Source organism: Petromyzon marinus, unplaced genomic scaffold (assembly GCF_048934315.1).
Source record: "Petromyzon marinus isolate PM22_M1 ecotype Great Lakes invasive population unplaced genomic scaffold, UKy_Petmar_22M1.pri1.0 PM_G_Scaffold_45, whole genome shotgun sequence".
NCBI lineage: Eukaryota > Metazoa > Chordata > Hyperoartia > Petromyzontiformes > Petromyzontidae > Petromyzon > Petromyzon marinus.
Genome location: NW_027422997.1, coordinates 161,959 through 167,998, shown reverse-complemented (window position 1 = coordinate 167,998; position 6,040 = coordinate 161,959).

The window sequence follows — 6,040 nt, the reverse complement described above, 5'->3', positions numbered from 1 at the left end:
GGTTGACGGATGGCGTTCTTGCCCACACCCTCACATCCGCGCATGGCTAGTGCCTCGGTGCAGGTGTTTGTTGCGAGCACAGTCCGCATTCCGCCAGGGACACAAATGCTCGTGCCCTTGCAACTTAAAAAAACCGCTAGCCCCGGAGGCCTCGGCACATGGCATTTTGCTGGGGCCTTCAAACGCAGCTGCTAAGGGGTTAGATTTGGTGGCTGCACAGACCCTCGTAGCAGCCGACAGGGAGCCGTTCTTGCAGGTTTTGAATGTCGGATTGTCCACAACCGTCATTCCGCAAGGAACTGTGCTCGCTCACGCGACCCCGGTGCCGTTGGGGACCGGAGTCTCGGGACACGTGCATGACACGCCGCAGGTCCCACCTCCTTCCGAATCGGATGAGAGATGGTTGGACGCGCTCTGCACAGACACGGGTGATCTGTCTCATTCGCAGCGAATTAAATTGCGCGCTCTTCTGCGAGAATTTTCCGATGTCTTTAGTAAATCTAAATTTGATATTGGCTGCACCAAGCTGCTGCGTCACCACATTGATACTGGTGACGCTGCCCCGATTCGACAAAACCCGTTTCGGCTTAGCCCGGCGGAGAAACAGCATGTTAAATCGGCTGTGGATGACATGCTGAAGGCCGATATAATTTCTCCCTCCACTAGTCCCTGGGGTGCTCCAATAGTGCTGGTCAAAAAGCACGATGGTAGTCTCCGTTTTTGCGTTGATTTTCGGTGCCTAAATAAAATCTCGGTAGCGGACGCCTACCCTCTTCCTCGTATGGACGAGTCATTGGATGCCCTGGCAGGGGCGCACTATTTCTCCACCTTGGACCTTCTGTCGGGGTTTTGGCAACTCCCCCTCGACGAATCGTCAAAACCTAAGAGTGCTTTTCGGACACCACAGGGCCTTTTCGAGTTTAATAGATTGCCCATGGGTCTCCACTCGGCCCCAGCGACGTTCCAGAGGCTCATGGAGCTGGTCCTCGCTGGGCTCCAGTGGGACTCATGTCTCATTTATCTTGACGACGTCATCGTCTTTAGCCGCACGTTCGGCGAACACATCGAACGGTTGCGTGCTGTCTTCTTGAAAATGCGGGCCGCTAACTTGAAATTCAAGCCGCAGAAGTGTCACCTTCTGCGTGAGTCTGTGCGCTATCTGGGCCACATAGTTAGCCGCTCGGGCATCTCTACCGACCTTGAAAAAACCAAATGTGTTCAACATTGGCCGACCCCTACATCTGCGGGCGATGTTTGTAGTTTTATTGGTTTTGCGTCGTACTACCGCCGGTTTGTTGCTGGCTTCGCGACGATTGCCAAGCCGCTCCACGCCCTTACGTCAAAAGGGGTGGCGTTTCATTGGGGGGACGCAGAACAGGCTGCGTTCGACTCCTTGCGGAACGCGCTCGTGATGGCACCGTCCCTTGCGTACCCCGATTTTTCCGTGCCATTCGTGTTGGACACCGACGCTAGCAATACGGGGATTGGGGGTGTTCTGTCCCAAAAAGTTGATGGCATTGAAAGGGTTGTTGCCTATGGTAGCAGAGTCTTGTCTCTTGCTGAATAAAGATACTGTGTGACCAGACGTGAGCTGCTGGCCATTGTGTTTTTTATTCAGCAATACAGGCCGTACCTGTATGGTCAGCATTTTACCGTGCGATCTGATCATTCGGCTTTACAGTACGCTCTGCGGGTTGACCAACCGTCCGGGCAGCTTTCTCGGTGGCTCGAAGTCCTTCAGGACTACGATTTCAATGTCACTTACCGTAGGGGTGCACAACACACGAATGCCGATGCGTTGTCTCGCCTTCTGCCGGCTCAAAAATGTGCGTGTTTTTTGGGCTCGGGCCGTTGTAAGCCGCCACTGCCTGCGCAGGTCGCGCCTCTCACAACGGTGTCAGCCGCACTTCCCGCCGCCTCAGCGCCGATGTTGGATCACGCAGATCCAATGGCCAGTGACGATTTGCTGGGGCTAACTTTGACCAAATGGGGTCGGCACCAGGGCGAGGACATGTCGTTATTGAGGTTGCGTCGCCACGCGAATAATGCGGTTCCAAGACAGGGCAAATTTAATTCATTTGTCATGAAGCGCGGCTTGTTGATGCATTGGGATGCTGACTCGTGTCAACATAAAATCGTCGTGCCATCCGCCTTGCGATGCAAGGCCGTATGGGCGGCACATGAGCGTTTATTGCACCTGGGTGTTCATAAGACCATTGGGTTGTTGCGGTTGCAATTTTTCTGGCCGGGCATGCTGCGCGACGTCACTGACATTTTGCTGGGGTGCACCCATTGTGCGCAACGTAAACCGCCGGCTAAACCGGCATGTCCACCCCTGCAACCCATTTCGGTCTCTCGTATAAATGAGTTGGTGGCTCTCGATATTTTGGGCCCTTTTCCTACTACGCCACGGGGTAATAAGTACCTTCTGGTTGGGGTAGAGTATTTTACACGGTGGCCTATGGCCTGGGCCCTCCCCAACCAGTCGGCGGCGGCCGTTGTGGACGCCTTTGTTCAAGGCTACGTCCTGGACAAGGGCGCACCAGAACGGTTGCTGACCGATCAGGGAAGAAATTTTTCGGGAGCCTTGCTGACTGATGTGTGCCGCCTGTTGGGCACTAAGAAAGTGCGCACTTCGCCCTACCATCCCCAGACCGACGGCATGGTGGAGCGCCTTCATAGAACTCTCACCGCTATGTTATGCCATCAGGTCGATGAATCCCACCTCGATTGGGACTTGCAGGTTCCGGGGGTCCTCACCGCATACCGTATGGCACCTCACGCGGCGACGGGATTTTCCCCGTTCTTTCTAATGTACGGCAGGGATGCCTTTCCTCCCGCCGACGTTCGGCTGGAAATCCAACAGCCACCGCAAAAGTCAAAGCTCGTTGACCACTTGCGATTCAACCTCCGTAAGTTGGCCGAGGCACGGGAGGCCGCCATTGAAAATTCGGCTTCCCGCCAACGGGCGAATTTGCGACTGCGGGACCCTCGGTCGTACACGCATCGGTGGGCACCGGGAGACAGGGCATGGCTCCACTGCCCCCAGGTGCCGGTGTCCACGTCGGCCAAACTCCTCAGACCATGGCGAGGCCCGGTTGAGGTAGTGGAAGTCCTGCGTCCCCAATGTGTTAAAATTAGCTGGGGACGGCGTCGCTGGTGCGTTCACCCCTCTCGGTTAAAACCCTTCGTCACGCCACGCGTCCCTCCACAACACACACGACATGGGGGCCGAGTGTGCGACGCGTCCGACGAGCCGGATGTTGCCCCGTTGGTGCCTAACCCACAGCGCAGGCGTGTCATTCCTCCTGCAGATGACGCGGGAGTGACGGCTCCATGCAGGCCACGTTCGGCCTCAATGGACCGTGGAGCAGCAGGTGTCCCCGTGGAGATGCCTAAAGGCCCACCGGATGCTCTGGCTCATCCTCCTCCTTCCCTTGTGCCGCCGACAAAGCCTGCCATCCCCTACGATGGCCCCGCGAAACGCACGCGCGCGAAATCTCGCCGGTTGTTATAATGTTTTTTTTGGCATGTCTAGTGCCTTGTACATACGTTATGTTGTTAAGGGGGGTATTTATAGTGGTTTAATTGTTCTTGTTGTTCGTGAGGCACACTCACAATTCTTCTACCATTGATAATTTCGGAGTTTCCCATTGTTGCAGCCGGGACGGCTGGAGCTTCCGAAGGAGGGGGTGATGTAGAGGTGTTAACTACGCGCTGTTGCGTAACCTGCATTGCCACCAGGGCAGTGCAGCATTACCCCTGGGTACAACGGTTGGGGTCAGTCGAGGTGAAACGGATCGTGGCCAGGGTTTGGTGCGAACCAATCAGACGGTTCCACGTGGGAATGTATGATTGGTTCTACCTGGCCACGAAGGGGTATAAGACGGGTGACCCAACGGACCTCGGGGAGTTCTCTCCCCGCACGAAGATAGAAGACTGGGCTGAAGCCTAGCTAGGACCCTGGACCAGCCCTTCAGCCCTTCTAAGGGCTAAGGCTCGGCATACCCAGTGGTCAGGACCCACCGGGCCAGCGGTGGGTCAGATAGCCTCCCCTAGGTCCTAGCCGGAGGACTAGGTTAGCGGTAGACGTGTGAGTCCCGCCAAGTCCGGAGGTTGTACCTCCTTAGGTATCAAGGAGGTTAGCGGTAGACGTGTGAGTCCCGCCAGGTCCGGAGGCTGTACCTCCCTAGGGTATCGGGTGAGGGGACCGAATATCCCTCTGTGTGTGTTAAGCATTGTATAAGGAAATAATACAATAAACAGAGTGTGCCTCCTAAAGAAGTCTGCTCGTCCTTACAACACTACAGAACCAAACAGAGTATAGCAAGATTTGGAAACCATATAATGCAACACAGACGGTCAAAACACAACGCAAGGTCAGGTTGATTACGTTATTATTACTGGTAGGAACGAAGTTGTAAACTGAGTGTACCAGCCTGCAATAGATTAATGTGTCCGTCCGTCCGTCCATCCGTCCCCTTTCAATACTTTAGAAGTGAAATCTCGTGCTGTTGGGTGTAACAAAAAAATCCAATGTTCCTACCAGCCCACCCTGCAAGGACCTGTTAATTTATCTTCCGTCCTGCTGTCCACGCCCCCACGCTACTCTCCCACTACTTCCTGTCTCCCTTCCCCCCTCTCTCTTCACCCACTTGGGGTAAACTGTCCCTCAAGGATCGTAGATCGAAGCCCCCCACCGCACCTCGCTCTCTCCCTCCCTGGCCCCCCATCTCTCTCCCTCCCTGCCCCCCCGTCTCTCTCCCTCCCTGCCCCCCCGTCTCTCTCCCTCCCTGCCCCCCCGTCTCTCTCCCTCCTTCCCAACTGAACCCCCCTAACCTCTCGCTCACAAGTCGCTGAAGGTGAGGCGCCCTCTGATGTCTCTCTCTCTCTTCCTGCCGTGCCCTCGCCTCCCCGTCTCTTTGCCTCTCTCTCGCCACGTCTTTGCCCCTCGACTCTTCCAGCCCCGTCGTCTCTCTCGCTCCTTCCGAACTGTGCGCCCCTAACCTCTCCCTTAAAAATCGTTGCATGAAATTGCTCTGATGGCGATCTCTCTCTCTCTCTCGCTGCATCCCCCACGCCGTCAGGTCTCGCTGCCTCCCGCTCGCCACGTCTCCGCCCCTCGACTCCTGCCTCCCCATCTCTCTCTCCCCTCTTCCCCTCCCGCTCCCCGGTTCCGCCAAGTTCCTGTGCCCCTCGAAGCGAGCCCCGGTCCCTCGCTGCCGTTCGTCCGCCCCCCTTCGATGCTCTCCCTCAGGCCTCCCTCGCCCCGTTCCTTGGCCCCCTCTCTCCCTCGCCCCGCTCCCGCCTCTCTCCATGGAAGCTCTCCGCGGGTCGCGTCTCCTCACTCCTCCGGACGCCGTTCGGCCTCCTGCGCACACCTCCTGCACCGCCGCCACCGCCAAAGATCCCCCGTGCAGCCTCGAACAGGCTGTCGGGGGCAAGCGCTGTTAGTGGCGAGCAGCAGCACCTACGAAGGCTACCGGCACTGTGGCACACGAGGGGGGTGGGTGGCCAGAAACCACGGCCGGCACCCCTTTGTCTCCCCAGTGGTGATGTTTTACACGTCCCACAAGGTACTACTTTTAGGCGGAGTCGATCTCGGGGAGGCCCACGACCGGTTCATATAATTGTCACACTTCTAGATTTTTGTTGTTTTTATTTTTTTACCTACGTGACTTTATCGAATAGAACCAAAGAGTATAATTGTCACACTGTTTTTGGGCCGTGAGCAAGGAAATCCAACTCGGGGTCTCTGCAGAGTTCGCTCGAGTTTGCAAACGAAAAAACTAAAACGTGTAGCGCTAAACGACCAAATCGGTGATGACAATTCCTGCTGAACGCCGCAGAAGACCAGGCCCACAACGTGGATAGCAGAGCCACGCCCCACCGGCATCAAACTCTGCCCACACATTGTAAACAAATGCAACTCGTGTAACGCGTAGGCTTTTCGCAAGCAGCATTATTCGTGAATGTTTTTGGGGGTTAGTTCGCGTTATTGTTAATGTGTCGTAACCCTCCACCACCACCGCCCGACACG